Below are 20,738 nucleotides of genomic sequence, written 5' to 3'. Positions count from 1 at the left end.
AGTCGTGCGCCAGAAAAATGCCGACAGTAATGAAGTCTGCGCCCAAATGTTACATGCACTGTGCCTTAATTTTTCTCTCAGACCAATTTTTGCCTGGTCTATTGTGCGCCTAAATTTGCGCCTAAAAATGCCGGCAAGAAAATGTGGAGGATAATGTGGAAACGTTAGGCCACGCCCACTTGCGGCAAAAAAACTTGACGGTGTTGGGATAGTCGGAAACATCTGTTCTTTCTGTCCCCCATTAAGGCACATTTTTTCAGATGTGTCTGAAAGCACAACTATCCTAGTTGCACATGGCAACCAATCAGAGCTCAGCTTTCATTTTCCCAGAACTGTTTCTTAATAAAGCTAAACCCTGATAGGATGCCATGAGCAACTAGAGCAAGTGTGCTTTGAGACACTTCTGATAAATCTTTCCCATTTTGGCTATAGTTTATAACAAAGTTAAAGGGGTTGTCCAACTATTATACGTAAAAGTAAAAAAAAAATTAAACCTGTACACTCCTCCTCCTCTGTCGCTCCCAATGTTCCGCTCCATGGTACATCTGAGCCATACGAGGCAATGGGGCACATTTACTAAGGGTCCGTCGGACGCATTTCCGTCGGGTTTCTTGAATTTTTCCATTTTGTGCTGAATTGCCCTGGGTTTTTTGGCGCACGCGATCGGATTGTGGCGCATCGGCGCCCGCTTTCATGCGACACAAATCGGGGGCGTGGCCGTCGGACAACCTGACTGATTTGGACAAACTGCAGAATTTAAAAATCAAATTGTGTCGCATGATCAGCACTTACATGCACCAGGTAGAACCAGGTGAACTCCGCAGACCTGAGCGGGGACTCGACACATGCAGGAAATTGGACGCACGATCTTAGTGAATCGCGGCAGCTCCGAATCCTCGTCAGACATTCCAGATAGGCGGCATCAATGGGACGGGTAAGTAAATGTGCCCCAATGTGTTTTGGTTTCCAATTTTCTATTGTAACTGGGGCATCCATATAATCCAGTCACAGGCAAAACAGCCCATACGCCGTTAGGAGTTACTGGAGGAGCTTACCTATTGGGAGGCGCTCAACGATCGCAGGCCGGAGTCTGATCCCCCTATAGCACTGATTAAATGCTATGTAGTCTTATGAAGACTGGATGGAAAAAACAGCCTCTCCTACTGTACAGTCAGGTACCCAACCTAAGCGCCTAATAGACAAGCTTTAATCCAGCTGCGTACATTTACAGTGATGCCAGATTTTAAAGGCCAGCACCTGAGCCAAACATATACGATGTATGGTCATAGTGAGGTAACAGCCATAACAGGCACTTTTCTCACAATATGATCTGAGGACAGGACTCCTGGGAAATGGGAAATTTCAACTTCAACTGCACATTCAATAAATGGCTGGTTTCTATCTATCGATGACAACAAAACTGGAACAAAACTGATTGGGGGGAGAAATAAAATTTTCTATTTTTAACCCTCATAAATCAGGGCCAGCACCAGCTCTAGGCATACCTGGGCAAGTGCCGGGGCCCAGGGCTGCTGGAAGGCCCACATATAGCTGTACATAAGAAATCCATGGGGTGAAGGGGGCTGTATCTAATGAATCCATAAGGGTGAAGGGGGCTTTAAATAAAATAACCATGAGGGGGTGAGGGGTGCTTAAATAAAATAACCAGGGGCTGGTTAGGGGGCTGTTTGGGATGATAAACTAGGGAACAGTTTCAGGATTTTTAATGCCGCCACCTGAGTTTACTATAAAGGGGCCCACTGAGTTTATGTCGCCCAGGGGCCTACTGAAACCTGAAGCCAGCCCTGCTCATAATGTTAGGTCTCTATTGCTTTTACCCCTCCATGTAACAAACAACCATTTGAACAGGCAGAACATACATATAACCTACAAGCAAAAGCCAGGACCTATAAAAGCTGTTCTGTATAACTGTTAAAAATTAAGCTTAATTATATATCACAGTACAGGGACAATAAGAGACAATGGGGCACATTTACTTACCCGGTCCTGTCGCGATCCCCGATCCGGACTGTCCGATGAGGATGAAGTCTGTCGAAATTCACCAAGATCATGCGCCCGAGATCCGGCATGTGTCACTTCCCCACTGAGGTCCGCCGGAGTTCACCTTCTTCTTCCCGGTGTATGTGAGTGCATGTCTTGTGACACAATTTGACATGTTAAAAACTGTGCGTTGTCTGAATCCATCGGATTGTCCGCCTGCCCGCCCTCGATTTGCGTGCGACACAATCCTCGGCGCGATCCGGAAAACGTCAGAAAACGGAAATGCATAATTACCTTAGTAAATAAGCCCCATTGTGTATACGTTAGAAAGACAAACTAGACATTGGGGGTCATTTACTAAGGGCCCGAATCGCGTTTTCCCGACGTGTTACCCGAATATTTCCGATTTGCGCCGTTTGTACCTGAATTGCCCCGGGATTGTGTCGCACGCGATCGGATTGTGGCGCATCGGCGCCGGCATGCGCGCAACGGAAATCAGGGGGCGTGGCCGAACGAAAACCCGACGTATTCGGAAAAACCGCCGCATTTAAAAACCGAAAAAGTGTCGCTTGGGGACCGCTTACCTTCACCTGGTCCGAGGTGGTGCATTCCGGCGCGTTGAGATGATTTTCAGCGCAGCAGCGCCACCTTGTGGACGGCGGAGGTACTGCCTTCATAAATCCCGGCCAGACCCGAATCCCGGCTGGATCGCGAATGGGCCGGGTAAGTAAATCTGCCCCATTGGGTTTTAAAAATATTGATCCCATTAGAACTTTTCCTCATTTCTAAACGTTAAAGCCACAAACTTAAAGAACAATTATATGATAGATCAACTCAAAATATCGAGCATTTGTGATGTAAGATGTAAAGACAATGGGAGGGAATACATTAATAGTGTTGCAGGGTCCGTTGTTTTGGCGCACAAATTTTGCTGTAATTTTGCCTGGGATGTTAGTTTTCGGCACAAGGGCTTAAAGGGGTTTGCCCTCGTAATTTTACTCCCCTAGTGATGTTTACACAATAAAAAATCATTTTTAACCCCTTACTTTACAATTTTACTCAGTTTTTTGCTGTTTTAGCTCCTAGCATTCAGTGACTCTCAAAGCAAACACTTCATGATCCCTTTCTGCTATATTGCTACCGGCAAAGCTGCCGGTGGCTTCAAAAAGATGGTGGTGCATGGGCGTCGGCAACTTGGTCAAGATTGTCTCTCCCCGTGACATCATCGGGAGCGCCAGTCGGTTGCCATGACAGTCTCAGGTCTTCCGAAGACCTGAGGCTGTCTCGTTTTAACCCATTCATTACAATGTGTGATTTGCTCTATACATACATTAAAGCGTACATTCACCTTAGCATGGGCGAGCACACGTTGGCATGCTGAAGAGGAGACGGGAGGAGCGCTCACCACTCCCCTCTCGCAAACATGGGGAAAAATAGAGCATTTCCCCCTGTACAGTATGGTACAATGCCACATGTGTGTGGCACCATACCGCCGATTGGTCGCCATAGCTGTCTATGTATAGATATAGGCCCCCACAACGGCCTAAGTGTTAAGTGTAACTAGAACCAGAAAACAACGGAATTCAGAAATCTAATTTTATCACCAGACCGATAACTCACATCACTTTCTGCTTATTAGATTTGTTTCTTATTATGAGAACCCGGACCACAAAACTTTGAAGACACATTGCAACAAATTATCACCCAGATCCTAGCTAGCAGGTATGTATACCGATTGTTCACACTACTGACTCCTGTTTCTAGTTTATCATACTGGTAAACAATAGAAGGGATTGGATCCAGCACAATGCACACAGTACCGAGGTTCAAAAATATTTTATTTCCATTTGTCCATCATAAAAAATATCCAACACTGTCAGTGTAGCAAGTGTGAACAGCATTGACACACTTTTCTAGTGTTAACAAACACTCTTAACGCCATGACACAAGTCAGCTTTCTTTATCCTGTTCACACTTGCTGCCCTGAGAGTGTTGGATATTTTTTATGATTAAAATAAAGTTTTTTTAACCTTGGGAACATGTCTATCGTGCTGGATCCAATCCCCTCTATTGCTTGTTGGAACCACGCTATTCCTTGAGGGATCCGTGACGTGACCAATCTCCGCAACCTACACATCTGTGAGATAAGAAACTATTTTTCCCCTTGTATCACACTGGCAACCTGCTGCCATCTGCTGGAAAACATCCAAAATACCAACTTCACATATATTTATATATTCTTTACCATTTTTACATACATAAAAGGGCAGATGCAATTGCCAGGAATGTATATGAATCATGTGGGTATATTGTGTATGTGCTTATACATATATAAATGTATATATGTGTTTCTATATATGTATGCACAATTTAATCCCTCGAAGCTCCATGTATGTCACAAAGATGAGGGTTCATGGGCTGAGTTATTGAACTGGCATCACCGATTGCATGTACAATCAACTCTCTCTTTACTAACCCATCTTGTGTCCTCCTCCCAGCGTCTATCCTCATAGACTGTAAGCTCTTGTGTCACCCCCCCCCCCCCCATCCTCATAGACTGTAAGCTCTTGTGTCTCATCCTCATAGACTGTAAGCTCTTGTGTCACCCTCCTCATCCCCATAGACTGTAAGCTCTTGTGTCACCCCCTCATCCTCAAAGTCTGTAAGTTCTTGTGTCACCCACTCATCCTCATAGACTGTAAGCTCTTGTGTCACCCACTCATCCTCATAGACTGTAAGCTCTTGTGTTACCCCCTCATCCTCATAGACTGTAAACTCTTGTGTCACCCCCTCATTCTCATAGTCTGTAAGCTCTTCTGTCACCCCCTCATCCTCATAGACTGTAAGCTCTTGTGTCACCCCTCATCCTCATAGACTGTAAGCTCTTGTGTCACCCCTCATCCTCATAGTCTGTAAGCTCTTCTGTCATCCCCTCATCCTCATAGACTGTAAGTTCTTGTGTCACCCCCTCATCCTCATAGTCTGTAAGTTCTTGTGTCACCCCCTCTTCCTCATAGACTGTAAGCTCTTGTGTCACCCCCTCATCCTCATAGACTGTAAGCTCTTGTGTCACCCCCTCATCCTCATAGACTGTAAGCTCTTGTGTCACCCCCTCATCCTCATAGACTGTAAGCTCTTGTGTCTCCCCTCATCCTCATAGTCTGTAAGTTCTTGTGTCACCCCCTCTTCCTCATAGACTGTAAGCTCTTGTGTCACCCCCTCATTCTCATAGACTGTAAGCTCTTGTGTCACCTCCTCATAGACTGTAAACTCTTGTGTCACCTCCTCATCCTCATAGACTGTAAGCTCTTGTGTCACCCACTCATCCTCATAGACTGTAAGCTCTTGTGTCACCCCCTCATCCTCATAGACTGTAAGCTCTTGTGTCACCCACTCATCCTCATAGACTGTAAGCTCTTGTGTCACCTCCTCATCCTCATAGACTGTAAGCTCTTGTGTCACCCACTCATCCTCATAGACTGTAAGCTCTTGTGTCACCCACTCATCCTCATAGACTGTAAGCTCTTGTGTCACCTCCTCATCCTCATAGACTGTAAGCTCTTGTGTCACCCACTCATCCTCATAGACTGTAAGCTCTTGAGTCACTCACCCCCTCATCCTCATAGACTGTAAGCTCTTGTGAGCAAGGCCCTCATTCCTATTGTTCCATATGAGAATGTTATTATTCTGTAATGTCTTATTTTATTTGTATATGTTCCCCATAATCTATAAATCGCTATGAAATATGATGGCGCTATATAAATAAAGGTTATTATTATTATTGTGGTAGCTAACCTGATGGAACGTGATCACGGCACCTATACAGCAGATGGTTAGCCATGGTTATTTGCTAGGGGCATTCATTTGCTGGATTGATTGCTTAGCAGCCAATCGGAAATCTTTCTGGGTCATGGAGGGTGCAACCAAACCCTGTATCCGAATGGAAACTTTGAATTTGCTCATCTCTAGTTGAGAACCTGACTGGCCACATATCACTGTATGAAATCGAGTATAGATAGTATAGCAGGAAAAAAAATGCATTTATTGTAGTAAAGCAATGAAAGGACATTTCGGCCTATTTGGCATTCATCACATACACACTCTAAGTGTGAATATCAAGGGGTCCGCCACCTGTGTGTATATAGCCACACAAGATTTACCACAAACCCAACTAGATAAACAAGTATGGGAGCCAGGACCTTTCATACATCTTCAAATTCTGACCTCACAAATGTCTTTTTTTTTTGGATGAATGGGAAAAAATTGCCATCAACGCACTCCAAAGCCTACCTAGAAGAGTTAAAGCTAGTTGAATTGTAAATATCAAGAGCTCTCCGACTCCATGTTTAGGCCTATGGCTTTGGATTATGAAACCATAAAGTTTTATTATGTTCAATGTAAATTTGCCCCATTACAGACAGTTCAGATTTTTTTATTTTTAGAGTTGTACAACATTTTTGGTGGTGAGGTAGGAGATAACAGAAGGAAATTGGAAAAATTGTTATAACCAGTTTATTGAATCCGGTCCTAGCAGTAGGGAGATGTGACGCCTTTTTTCCGATTAAGATAGTGTACTATTTTTGTGTTCCTGCAAAGAGAGAAGATAATTGCTTTACTGCCATTACCTTCTGTATCTCACGTTACAGTAATTGTTTCCAGTTCTTCCCTCAGACATCGATCCATTCCTGTATACTTGTATTTATACTTCATGTAACTGAATAGAGGGATTCATATCAGCAGCATCTCTCTCCATCCCTCTGAATGCTCTGTGGCTGGAAACCATTTGGGGGCATTCATCAATTGTGTTTTCAGGGTACGATTTCTGTGTTCTTTATTAGTTTGGGATGTTAAATTGTGGCAGAAGGGCTTAAAGAATTGTCGAAAAGTATCTAAATTGACATTCATTAAAGTGATATACACTTCAGTAGACAAACTTTTGGTTGCTCTAATTATGCGCCAAAATTTATGCCAAAAAAGTGTTGGAAACCTAGAAGTGCACAAAAAGAATTGCAGCCAAATAAAGTGACAAAAATAAGGCCAAAGTTTTGGAACAGCAGCAGAATTGTGGCATTGAAATATCATAAATATGGCACACAAGGCATAGCAAGAAAACAAACAGTAAGCCAAAAATTTGGTGGGAACCAATAATAAATGCCCAGCTTTAAGTTTAGTTACTGCTCCATACGACAGGTCTCATATGATTAGAGAGTGTATGAATGGGGCATGATACTAAAAGCCGGGGTGCTGTGCAGGTTGATACATCTTTTGTGTTATATCACAATTAAATTCATTTAAACTCATTTGTATTCAATGAAATCTTTGTTTATAATGTGTTAGGTAAATACAGGCAGTCCCCGGGTTACATACAAGATAGGGTCCGTAGGTTTGTTCTTAAGTTGAATTTGTATGTAAGTCGAAACTGTATATTTTATAATGGTAGATCAAAAAAAATAATTTTTTCCTCAGTGACATTGGAGTTTCAAAATTTTTTGCTGTAATGGGACCAAGGATTATGAATAAAGCTTCATTACAGACACCTTATAGCTGATCATTGCAGTCTGTGACTATAGTAAAGCATCCAGAGACTTCACCAGAGGTCAGAGTGGGCAGAGGGGTCCGTCTTTAACTATGGGTCATCTGTAAGTCGGGTGGCCTTAAGTAGGGGACCGCCTGTAACCCCACACCTCTGATGACACTGGTTAAGGCAAAAAAATGTCAGGGAGATGTAGTTATCCAAGATTTTAGGGTCAGCCAGTGGTAACAATATACAGGCAGTTCCCTACTTAAGAACACCCGACTTACAGATAACCTGTAGTTACAAACGCACCTGTGGATGTTGGTAATTTATTGTACTTTAACCTACAATAACCATCTGTAACAGTTATCATAGGTGTCTGTAATGAAGCTTTATTGTTACTCCTGGTTCTTATGACAATCCAACATTTTTAAAATCCAATTGCCACAGACCAAAAAAAAATTGCCTAGGGTTACAATTATAAAGTATATAGTTCCAACTTAAGAACAAACCTACAGAACCTATCTTGTATGTAACCAGGGGACTGCCTGTACAACAATAATTCTGCTGGTATAATGCAAATTATGAGCAGAAGTGGAGTTTATTATAGAATCTAGCACCATTTTAGCTAGTTTTTGTTTTCAAGTGCAATTAGAATGATTAATCGATTTTAATTTTGGACTGAATAAAAGTTTATTTTTAAAGGGAAAGAAGAAATTGGCCATTTTCTACCCCTAGAGGAAGATTATGGGGTTTAATGAAGCTCTGTAAGCACTTATTTAAGGAAAGCAGCTAAACAGTGTTTAAGACTTCCCATTGCATTTTATCTAGATCTGCTGAGCTCCCCCTGCTTTAGAATATGGTGCTGGAGATAGGACATTATGTACAGTCTGCTCAGATCCTCTTGCTCTATAACCTGCTGCCTGCAGATAGGATCCATTACATACAGAATAAATATATTAGATACATCAATACATTGCATAAACAATGTGATGCAGTTATATATCACAAAACAAGGGCTACCAGTCCCTGATTTGTACAGGAACACAGTCACTAGATATACTATCAAATATAACACCAGGTCTGAGAGATAAGGGTAGAACCCACAAACAACAACCTACCCCACGCAAATCGCCAGTGTGTCTGGCTTCCTCAGGGAAGCCAATTTATATTATTGTGTAGGTCCCACTTATAGTATTTTGGGTGGTATTATGGCACAGCATGTAACTTGTTACCACGTGCATTGAGGTCTCTCTCATCCCGGAGTTAAGGATACATGTGGGCTCGTTGAGGTCTTCTGACGCACAATATTTTTATTTTAAAAAACACTAACATTTATTTCCTCCCCCGATCTTCACTCCACCGCTTGGCCCCTGAGGCAGCGGAGCACAGGAGCTCTCAGCATGTGATGACGTTGGTCTAAGGCCTATGGCTGGAACTGACCCAGCGCAGGCTGACGTCATGATTACCGTCTGTCACCTGTACCGGAGCACTTAAGAAAACAATGAGAGGAGCAGGTATGTTTTTCTTTTTTAATTATTGCCTACTGGGAATGGGACAGGCACCACTGGATATGGAGCAGCACTGTGACTACTGGGGATGGGGGCAGCCGGCACTGTGACTACTGATCATGAGAGCACGCAGCACTGGCTACTAGAGCAGCACTGTGACTACTTGGGGTCAGCACTGGCTATTGGGGCATGGGCGTAGAACTGTGACTACTTGGGGCAGGACTGGCTACTTGGGCATGGGGGCAGCACTGTGACTACTTGGGGCAGTACTGGCTACTGGGAAATGGGGGCAGCACTGGCTACTTGGGCATGGGGGCAGCACTATGACTACTTAGGTGCAGTACTGGTTACTGGGGCATGGGGGCAGCACTGGCTACTTGGGCATGGGGGCAGCACTATGACTACTTAGGTGCAGTACTTGCTACTGGGGCATGGGGGTAGCACTGTGGCTACTTGGGGGCATAACTGGCTACTGGGGAATGTGGGCAGCACTGTGACTACTTTTCGGCAGCCCTGTGACCACCTGGGGGTAGCACTGTGACTAACAGTCCTTCTAAGGCTTAATTCACATGACCCTAACCCTAACCGTACTCCATCACCCTCATATTGTGGCCCCCTTTTCCCCATCCTTACTCAAATAGTGCCCCCTGTCCTCCTCCATCCCCTAAATATTGTGGTCCCCAGTCCCCGATTTTCACTTAAATTGTGGCTCTGTTTCCTCCATCCTCACTCATATTGTTGCTTCTCTCCCCTCCTGGCTATTAAATAAAATAAAACCTTACTGCAGACCAGTAAGTTTGTTCTGACAAACTTTGTGTTTGCATTTGTGTGACAGGTTGACCAGCTCAAAACACTGAGCAACTGCACTGCCATGGTGGGTATAAATCAGCTGTGAAGCTTAGGCCTAGGTTGTACACACACTTTCTGCAGGTAGAGGCCGGATGAAGCGCGCTATGAAGACACTTGCTGCAAGTTTGATGGAACAAACTCCCTTTTGCTCAACTGGCTTTATACATTATCTCCTTTCATATTTTTGGCAATATTTTTATCATATCTTTACATGGGATAATACTGAAGATCTGAAGCTTTGATACAATGTAAGGCCCCAAACAGGGAGAGGCCCACGGTTGTCACCATTCACTCAGAGTTTCCTGCAGACAGCTGCGGGCCCTTGATGTATGCTGCGCACAGGTTCTGCAGCAGCTGTTTTCTTCCAGACAGGGAAGGTGTTAGAGGAAATGCAGTAACCTGCTGTGTGCCGCAACGTGCAGCCTGTCTGCACTAAAAAACTCTCTTCAGCTTCTGTTGCTTCCTCCAGGTCATGCTCCTGCCCCACCCCTTCCAGACTTATGTACAGTAAATGGCAGACATATGGGACGAAGAGGGGAGGAGGGGTGCAGGGACACTATGCTTCCTGTTGCTTCTCCTCCAATGCTGTTCCCAGTCCTCTGCTGAAGTCCTGTCTGAAATGTATGCATGTGAAATATTAAAGGGGTTGGCCACTCTTTAACATAAATTGCCCATTTGCCTTAATAATATTCCCTGAATGTTCACCAATTGATTCATCATCCCTGATGCTTCCTTTAGTGCTGTGTACAGACTGTGCAGGATGTTTGTTTACATGTCTATGCACTGATAAATATGAGGGCTCTGCAGCTGGAGATGATGACTTATCCTGCTGCTCCCCCGCCCCTCAGCCTTTGTCTGTTAGTGAGAGGGACAGAAAGAAAAAAGACACACTGGAGGCTGCCATTAGGAAGGACTGAAGGAATGAGAAACAGGAAGTTGTGTATATGTGCGTACAGCAGCATGGGGATAACAGGGAAAGGCTGATGCTATCACAAAGGTACAGGTACATATACACGTATGTCTAATGGAAGAAATGCGGCCAACCCCTTTATTGTAAGGTGTAATTATTGTATTTGCATGTGTATATTGCATTTTATATATGTATATTGTATTTGAATTCTGCATACGTTTATATCTAAATTGTGTGTATTGTATATGTTCATGTGTATATTAATGTGTTTGTGTTTGACTTACATTCTCACGTAAGAGATTTGCCTAATGAAATTGATGTTAACATTTCCATTTACAAAGAGCAACAGTTAACATGGTGTTAACTAATGTGTCAACATTTTATCAGCACAAGTGATTGATAACGTTAATACCTGTATTAGCGGTTGCGTTTTGTAAATGTAAATGCTAACAGCAATTTAATTAGACAAATCTCTCTGAAACACATGCATCAAAAGCCACGTCTAAATTCACCCTTAGGCCCCCTGTTGTTTTAGGACGTGTTTTTTTCTGTAGGTAGATAACATCCCCATTTACAACTGTTATTTTTAACTTAGGCCACATTCACACGGTGCATTTAGTTTTGAGACACAGGTTGTAATTTCCTGTGTCCACAAACTAGAAATTAAATAAATGTGCCCCATTGGGATTTTTGATTAGTCTGAAAATACACATTAAGACATTGTTAATGCCTCTAGATGGAGCCATATGATCTTGATTTCAAAAAGGCGAAGATCCATGTTCAGGAAATTTTTAGATTTGTCCATTGGCAATTTCTATTTTATTGCAATTAAACAGGAAATTGGTTTTGCTTACTTTCCTACTAGATTGACCATCTAAATGTACAAAATTTTAAGCTTTTCTTGTCTAAAGAGAAGCATAACTGTGAACTGAATGTGGCTTAATGTGGCTGAATGTGGAAAGGGGTATGGCTAGAGAAGTGTCAGCTTATGCCCAAATTTCACCATCGTCCACATTTATCATTGCCTTTTTTGATGTAGAAAAAACTACCTATCTGACCTGTGGAACTTTCCAAAAAGTGTCTACAAAATAAATTGTATGCCAGGCATATATCGGCCAAAATATACAGTCAAAAATATCTTTTGTTAAAAATAAAGGGGTTGTCTATGCTCATGACATCAATGACCTATTCTTGAATAGGTCATCCATATTAGATTTGGGTCAGTCACTCAGAACCCCACCGCTGATCCCAATAGCCTCCTAAGGCTGGTGCCACACGCAACGCTTTGTCTGCGTTTGAAAACGCGAACGCAGACAGAGCCATACCCACCAGGACGGCCCTCGGCCCGATCGCATCAGTGTTTCTATGGAAATGCCTACGATCGGGAATGAGCCGCCGGTGTTTTGCATTAGATTAACGCAAAACACTGGTGGCTCATTCCCGCAGGCGTTTCCATAGAACTGCTGATGTGATTGGGCCGCGGCCCGCCCTGGTGGGTGCGGTTTTGTCTGTGTTCGCGTTTTCAAACGCAGACAAAGTGTTGCGTGTGGCACCAGCCTAAGGAAGACAGCTAAGCTCCTATGTAGATACTCAGTTACAGTTACAGGGGCATATTTACTAAGGGTCGTGCGGTGCACTTTTGTCGGACTGTGCACCTTTTCAGGGCTAAAACGGCTTGCATAGGTATTTAAGAAGTGTGCACTCTTGGATTGTGGCACATGCGACCCTTTTTGTGATGCAGCTGTACTGGATTTCATGCAACACAAATTAGGGGGCGTGCTGTCGGACGGACCGACTGATTTGGACTAAGCGCGGTATTTAAATTTTAAATTGTGTTGCATGCCCTATGTTAAAGGTGCACGATAAAAAAGATGGTGAACTCTGTCGGACCTGTGCGGGGAAGCGACACATTCATGATTTCAGGCGGACAATCTTAGTGAATAGTAAACTTTCAGTGAACTCTGGTGACCCTGTAAGTAAATGTGCCCCATTGAGTCTGGCCACTGCACAGAGATTGGGGTTGGACTTCTTACCTGTTCTCTGTTCTTATTCTGACACTGAATAATTTGATCCTGAGCCTAGCACCCCCTACCAATCAGAATTCTACTAAAGTTAACTTAACCCCTTAACGCCACAGCCCTTTTTGCGTTTTCATTTTTCACTGCCTACCTTCAAAAATCTATAACTTTTTTATTTTTCCATGTACAGAGCTGTGTGATGGCTTATTTTCTGCGTAACAAATTACACTTCAAAATAGTGGTATTTAATATTCCATGCCATGTACTGGGAAGCAGGAAAAAAATTCCAAATGCAGTGAAATTGGCATTTGTGCTGTATTCTTGTGGGCTTGGATTTTACGGATTTCACTGTACGCCCCAAATGACATGTCTATTTTATTCTTTGGGTCGGTACGATTATGGAGATAACAAATTTGTATAGGTTTTATAATGTTTTCATATATTTAAAAAAAATTAAAACCTGTACAAAATTTTTTTGGGGGATTTTGCCATCTTCTGGCGCTAATAACTTTTTTATACTTTGATGTATGGAGCTGTGGGTGATGTTGTTTTTTGAGGATTTTGATGACGTTTACAATCTTATCATTTTTAGGACTGTGCGACCTTTTGATCACTTTTTATAGAATTTTTCATTTTTTTTTTAATGGCAAAAAAGTGCCATTTTTGACTCTGGGTGCGATTCTCCGTTACGGGGTTAAACGCAGTGAAAAACAGTTATCATATTTTGATAGATCGGGCATTTTTGGACGCGGCGATACCTAATGTGTTTATGATTTTTACTGTTTATTTATATTTATATCAGTTCTAGGGAAAGGGGGGTGATTTGAGTTTTTAGGGTTTTTTATTATAATTTTTTGACGGCCCATGCGCCGTCATCTTTTTGAAGCCGCCGGCAAAGCTAGCACCGATCGCATGTGTTACCGGTAAGCCTTTGCTGCAATATGTAGCAAAGACTTACCAGCTATGGAGAGGGCTCAGCCCGTGAGCCCTCTCCATGCACCCGCACTCAACATGTGACGTAATACCACATGTCGGTAAGGGGTTAAAGGAAAACAACCATTTAGATTGGCTTGGTAGCAGATGGATCCCTGTGATACTGGACTGGCTGGCAGCCTAGTGCCTGTCGGCGGTCACGATGCTGGGTATTAGGGGACAGAGGCCTCATCCATAGCCTTGGAGGTCTCTTGCAGGTGGAAGCACAAGAAAGGAGGGAGAGGCTGAAGGAATCGGATGTAGATAAAGGGATCCCTGGTGTTGGTGAATGGGGCACCCTTGGTGGTATCAACCTTACACAGGGATCACTTGAAGAAAGAGGATGTCAATCATTCAACTTACAGTTCATTTATTCAGGAACCTAGCAACAGACAGAACAGCATCAACTGGATCGAGATGGCTGGTTGGATGGTGTTACACAGGAATCGCTCATAGCCTGGTAAAGGTAGCCTCAGGCTGAAGTTGGATAGATGGCTGCTTCAGCAGCAGGATGATGCAGACTCCTGAAGGTGGATGTCTGGTTTCAGTACCGCGTGCCACACACACATGTGCTTCTATTAAGCTTCTCAGTACTCTCTCTGGAGAGAAGAACTCTCAGGACTGACTGACCTAGAACTTTCCAGTCACAAGGGGTTTTATAAACTCACCTTGTGAGGTGGCAAACTCCTCATCCAACCGGCACTCTCTTTACAATGCAATAACAACAAGGCATCTCAATGGTTGAAAGAATAAATTCCTTCTCAGGCAGATAGTTAATAGCTGCATTACCTTTTTCTGACACTTGAGGTCTCCCTAGGTTGATCAGGCCCCCTATTGAATGGGAGGAGGTTCTTATTTCGCAACACTGCATTGGCAGGGGTGTTGCACCGATTTTCCAGCAGAGACTATAGTTAATGCGATGGGACAAGTGTTCACATCCCTGCCTGCCCTCCGTCGGTCAGGGAAAACGGTGGTTAAGGGGAGATTCATGTGCATTCTTCCCCATAAAACTAGTGGTGAAGCTATAATGAATCACACCTATTGTTTTTTAGCTTTCTCCTTTTCTGATGGAATAGAAACGCTGAAAGCAAAACACAGATGTAAACTTGTCCCAATGTACTTCTCCACAGTATATGTAATTTATAATTGATTGTGGGGGTGCAACACGCATCACCAATAATCAGTGATTGTCAGAGCCAAAAGCAGACAGCACTGTCCATAGTTCAGTGGTCATTTAACTGTAGACATTCCTTATCAATGTATCCTGTGGTATGATCCCTGCTAGTTTAGACTCCCACCTAAGGAGTATCCCCATAACATAATTTGCTTTGGGGCCCTGCCAATTCTAGTTATGCCCCTGGCGAGAGGCATGCATTCGTGTGGTGTAGCCTCCCTCTCTAAGCATGTCTGGTTCTCAGGACTGGTAATTATGCATGACTTACACAGGTGATATCACTCAAGAGGCGTGAATTTACGCCTCTCCCGTGACATCACCTTCCACTCTTAGCATGGGAGAGCAAGGTGCAGGGGTGTGGATAATTAGCAGCCCGGAGTGCAAGACATTTTGTCCCCGTGCTCCTGGCTGCTAATTATAAGTATTTTTTCTATGTGATCCAGGCTGTCAACATTAAAGGAGACCAGCTCCAGGATTGGGATGAAAAGAAGCGCAGGTGAGTATCAATAGTTTGTTTTTTGTTAATCTAAATGGTTGTTTTCCTTTAATGAATTTGCCTCAAATATAGAATGTAAATGTTTTGGGGGTGAATGCATTTTATTCTAAATTCATCCTTCTGTAGGAATGGAATTTCGCTAAACTTTTTCTATAGGTTTCTTTTCAAGACATACGAAAAAAAAACATAAAAAAATGTAACAATATAAAAATAAACACTTAAATAAAAGACATGAAATTTCTGGAGTTCTTATTCAAGCATTCATAAAGATTGAAAATATAGCACAGAAGTGGGAGGCCTAATAGTTCTTCCCCACAGTTCAGTGCGAGTACAACACAGACCATATCATTTTATCACTAATAAAAGTGGATATTTATAGATAATTATATGTACTAAAAACAGATATGGCACAAATTTCCCTGGAGTGCCGGAATCATTTATCAGATCAGCCATTGATTGTGCAGGTGCAATAATTAGCAGTAAGTAATGAGGAGCAGGAAGACTGTACAGTATGTGCCGTCTGGATCCACAACACCTTATTTTCAGTTACTGGTATTGATGACTGTGTGGGTTTTATTCCACTGAAAACTTCACAGCAGAAACAAAAAAAAAATAAAAAAGTCCACACTCAACTCACAGATTCTATTCCTGCTGCTGCCTCGTCCCCTGCTGATCTTTACTTTCTGGTTCAGTTTTTTAGAGGACTAGGAATTGCAAGTTTTTGGCAAGTTGGCAGGGAAAGGTTGTGGAGTACCAGGGAACCTCCAGCCCGCCGCATGTGCTACAGCTTGCACCAGGATTGTCCAGTAGATCATTTAGTAGATCTGATGGCAGATTCCTCCTTTCTGCCTCTGCCCTAATCTGTAATTTAATAATCCTGGAACATAACCCAATCTGTTAAACTTTATTTCAGTAATAGGTAAATTAGCTGCAGAGGCTACTGGGGCGTGGAGTAGCCCGAGGTCCCAGTAGCCTCTGCAGCTAATTTACATATTACTGAAATAAAGTTTTTAACAAATTGGGTTATGTTCCAGGATTATTAAATTACAGATTAGGGCAGAGGCAGGAAAGAGGAATCTGCCATCAGATCTACTGTCTGATGCTGGATGATAAATTTGTACACGTCCCAGTAGCCTCTGCAGTTACTTACATATTACTAAAAATAAAGTTTTTAACAAGTTAGGTTAGGTTCCAGGACAGCATAGTGGCTTAGTGATTAGCGTTACAGCCTTGCAGCGATGGGGTCCTGGGTTCAAGTCCCAGGGTCAACCTCTGCAAAGAGTTTGTATGTTCTCTCTGTGTTTGCGTGGGTTTCCACTGGTTTCTTCCCACACTCCAAAACATACTGGTAGGATGATTAGATTGTGAGCCCCATTGGGGAGAGGAACCGATTTGGAAAGCTCTTTGTAGCACTATATAGATAAAGGGATTATTATTAAATTACAGATAAGGGCAGAGGCAGGCAGGTAGAATCTACCATCAGATCTACTTCTCATAGCAGATTCCTCATGGTAGGTTTCCTTTAAGGCAGATTTAGCAAAAGTGTCTAAAATTTAAGACAAGTTAGAATTATGAAAAACTGTCCTGGTGCATTCTGTCTGACCTATTGTTTTGCTTAGTTTATGTCAGTAAAATACGCCAAAAATTTTTATGCCTATGCAGAACTTTTGGTTCACTACTTGGAAGCCACCCTTTTGTTATGTTAGTTGTAAAACTCTAAAACCCTTCATAAATGTGGAACAAGACTTGATAAATCTTGGTAATTTTTTATTTTAGTCCATCTATGGTTATAGAGGGACTACCAGGATCTTATGGACTGCATCTATGACCCTAGATGATGCAAGGGAGAAGTGATGCAGATTAGAGTCAGTGTCCATGGCCGATGCCAATGGGAGCCCCGGCTGTCAGTCTTTCTCCCGCTTTGAGCTTCTCAGCCTATGATTTCACTATGACATAACCGTACATCCAGGTTATGTACAGTCGCACTGAGGTGCACCAGGAGATTTACACTGACGGTGTTCGGATTAGAGGGAAATAAATAAAAAAAATTGTGCAGTACAATATTTGCAGATGATCCCAACCTCTTTAACCAGTTCACGACCACCCACCGTGTATTCACGGCGGCGGTCGGGTCTCACTGGCTGAGCCCTATCCTTAGCCGTTAAGTCTTTGCTGCATATTGCGATCGGTGCCCCGCGATCGTGGGTGTTATCACAGCTATCGCTGCCGGCAGCGCTGGGCGCCGCCATCTTGCCTAGGATCGTCGCTCCCCGTGACGTCATTGGGGAGCGGCGATCCATCTCCATGGTATCGTCGGGTCTTCCGAGGACACGAGGCTATTTCGTTTTAACCCCTTCATTACAATGTGCTGATAGCACATTGTAATGAATGAGGAGGAAAATCCCCATATACTGCCATACTGTAGTATGGCAGTATATGATAGGATCGATCAGACAACCTAGGGTTAAAATACCCTAGGGAGTCTGAAAAATAGTAAAAAGAAAAATAAAAAAAAGTTGAAAAAAAAATATAATAAAAAAAAACAAAAAATTCAAATCACCCCCCTTTACCTAGAACTGACATAAATATAAATAAACAGTAAAAATCATAAACACATTAGGTATCGACGCGTCCAAAAATGCCCGATCTATCAAAATATGATAACGGTTTTTCAATGTGTTTAACCCCGTAACAGAAAATAGCGCCCAAAGTTGTTAATGGCACTTTTGTGCCATTTTGAAAAATATTTAAAAAATCTATAAAAAGTGATCAAAAGGTCCTACAGTCGTAATAATGATATCATTGAAAATCTGGGGTCATCTGGGGCGCACAGTGAAAGCCGTAATATCCAAGCCCACAAGAAAACGGCGCCAATGTGTTTTTTCACCATTATCACTACATTTGGAATTTTTTTCCCGCTTCCCAGTACATGGCATGGAATTTTCAATACCATCACTATGAAGTGCTATTTGTTACGCAGAAAACAAGCCATCACATAGCTTTTTACGTGTAAAAATAAAAAAGTTATAGATTTTTGAAGGTGGGGATTGAAAAATGGAAAATAAATAAAAATATAAATAAATAAAAATATCGTAAACATGTAAGGCATCTCCACATCCCAAACAACACTATGTACAATCGTCTGAGTTCTTCCTGCTCTATGACATTTTGCCTGCAGATTGCATATAGGGGCACATTTACTTACCCGGTCCTGCGCGATCCTCGCTGTGCGTTGTCCAAGGAGAATGAACTTTGCCACGATTCACAAAGATCGTTCGCCCGATTTCCTGCATGTGTCGCTTCCCCGCTCAGGTCCGCCGGAGTTCAACTTCTTGTTCCCGGTATATGTAAGTGCATGATCTTTTGTCACAATTTTAAGGTTAAATTCCACACTCAGTCCGAAACCATCAGATTGTCCAACGGCTCGCTCCCCTTCTAAATTGCTGTCACAGCGGCGCAAATCCCGAAAATTTCTAAAAGCCGATGAGACTGTGATCTGCGGGACCCTTAGTAAATAAGCCCCATAGTGTCCAATCTGCTCAGCCCCTCCTGCTCTATAACATGCTGTCTGCAGTTAGAACACTGTATACAATCTGTTCAGCTCCTTCTGCTTTATAATATACTTACTGCAGAAGTCTTTTGAGGGATACTTCGTCTAACAAAATATATTGGAGCAGATTGACCATGAGTAGTAAATCCAGGCCAATCCCTTCAATCATTTAGACCTTGATAGTTTAACTATCTGATAGGAGTCCTGCCTGTCACCCTACAACTGGCCAGCAGGGGGCGCACTGTGCTGCATTATCCACAGAGGAGCCAGTGAGTAGATATCATATCTGGTGGCTGAAGAGACTAAATAATAATTAATTGGTCAATAATTTAAGACTAAAAGGGGCACAGTAAATGAGGTCTGAGCACTTTACATTACAAGGCACTATTGTCAAATGGGATCATCTGTATGGTCTGAGTAGACTACACTACCTCTGCACGGTAATACATGTGTCCATTCAGCATTAATATGGTAATAGTATTTATTATGTTTGTGGCTTGCTGTGGTGATATTTTAGGGTGTTTTATAATGGCATCATTGGTTATATATTGCTTTGCATGGTGGTATTAGATCAGTAATATTAATCACTGTACGGGGATATATATGGTCCTGTGATATCATTGGAGATATTGACCACTACTGACCAGCAATAGTGGCATATAGGGCTTTATTGCTGGGGGCAGTTATTTCTGAGATAATAGTTACATACTTTAGAGCTGACATTCAGTATGTATGACTGTGATGCATCAGGGCGTGTTCACACAATGCTTGCGTCAAGTTTTTTGCTGCATTCCAAAGGCTTCAGCTTTGGATACTTGCAATGTAACCTTAGTATCTGATCACGATTCAAGCCTTTGGAATGCGTCAAAACCGCAACAAAAAAACATGACGCCAACGCATCGTGTGAACACAGCCTCAAAGTTGCAACAAGTTTGTTAAAATTGGTGCATTTGTGAGATGCACCCCTCTTAATATTGGGAAATTGTGCAATTTTGCTGCTGCAGAATATTATAATACACCCTTCATACATATATATATATATATATATATATACATATATATATATATATATATATATATATATATATAATATACAATGTCACGTACTACTTTGTTTTCTCTAGGCAACAGTTTTTGGTTTCAAAATTGGACCTCAAAATGAAAACTTAAACACAGCTATATAACAGAGAGAAATCTTTGACACCTCCCTGTATCCTTCCATTATCCAGAAACTAATTCAAGGTTCACTTTTACCATTATTAGCGTATATTGTCCTTTTCACCTCCTCCCTGTTTATCCACCTACAAATCCTGAAAAACATGTTTTATGTTAACTCCTTCACCACCAATGCTTCATTACACAGCAGATTAGGGCTTTTTGTTCTGTTAACCCTCTGAGTGCCAATCCTTTTCTTTTTTTTTTTTTTTTTGGTGACATTCCATTGTAAAAGCAATTGTAAAGTAGGGGCAGTGAGAGAGTTAATACTTGCATCATGTGCCTGGGGATTTAGCCTTCGCTGACTTTTGGAAGGATTTTTTTCTTTTGCAGAGATCCTAGTAGAGATACAGACGGATATTTTCCCAAACGGGTAAGTAGAATGGCTACTATAGAACGTATAAAACCTTTGGTGCTATGAAATAGCACTATTGTGACAGTTTCATTCTTCTGGATGAGACTTGCAGAATTCCATGCACATGCTGCAGTTGGAACAGATTTTGTGTTCAGATGTGGGGATGCGATTT

The 20,738-nt window shown here is 42.4% G+C and overlaps 1 protein-coding gene across 1 annotated transcript in view; it reads left to right on the top strand.

Moving 5' to 3' along the window:
* Window positions 1–20,466: 20,466 nt before the first annotated feature.
* The window catches only part of TYRO3 (TYRO3 protein tyrosine kinase), a 143,463-nt gene continuing 143,191 nt past the window's right edge, over window positions 20,467–20,738 (top strand). The window contains exon 1 of the mRNA XM_072115700.1: window positions 20,467–20,584. The gene's annotated coding sequence lies outside the window, so the exon portion shown is untranslated. The remainder of the gene's footprint in view (window positions 20,585–20,738) is intronic.

Source organism: Engystomops pustulosus, chromosome 7 (assembly GCF_040894005.1).
Source record: "Engystomops pustulosus chromosome 7, aEngPut4.maternal, whole genome shotgun sequence".
NCBI classification, from domain to species: Eukaryota; Metazoa; Chordata; class Amphibia; order Anura; family Leptodactylidae; genus Engystomops; species Engystomops pustulosus.
The sequence above is the reverse complement of the archived record's forward strand: the minus strand, read 5'-3'. Positions and strand labels throughout refer to the sequence as shown.